Source organism: Belonocnema kinseyi, chromosome 2 (assembly GCF_010883055.1).
Source record: "Belonocnema kinseyi isolate 2016_QV_RU_SX_M_011 chromosome 2, B_treatae_v1, whole genome shotgun sequence".
Classification (NCBI taxonomy): domain Eukaryota; kingdom Metazoa; phylum Arthropoda; class Insecta; order Hymenoptera; family Cynipidae; genus Belonocnema; species Belonocnema kinseyi.
Genome location: NC_046658.1, coordinates 58,767,295 through 58,767,745, shown reverse-complemented (window position 1 = coordinate 58,767,745; position 451 = coordinate 58,767,295).

The following is a 451-nucleotide window of genomic DNA, read 5'->3' as shown; positions in this document are numbered from 1 at the left end:
ACCTATCTCACGGTTGTGAGACGTGGTTATGGCTGAAATTTTACCGCGATTTCGCTGGAAGCGGGTGCAATTTTTCAGATTAGCACCCGCTCCCGGCGAAAGAAAACTGAAGGTCAACTTCTTGAGACAACATTTCAATTTAAAATTGTTTGCACAACAATACTTACTGAGGGTTTTATGTTTTTGATTTCTGGTTAGGTAATTTTGCAATTCTTATTTAATTATAATGTTGTAGCTCATTCTATTACTTGAAAGATTTTCTACGAATAATCTTTTATGTACGTTTTTATTTGAAAAATGTTATCAAGGAGCAATATTCTTCATAAAGATAACAATTATGCTCATAAATATACTTTTTGAATAGAATCTTACCAAAGAGATTTGCAGAAAATCTTTCAAGGAATAAAATTACACCTACAACATTGGGACTAGGTCATAATGGCTACTTTTG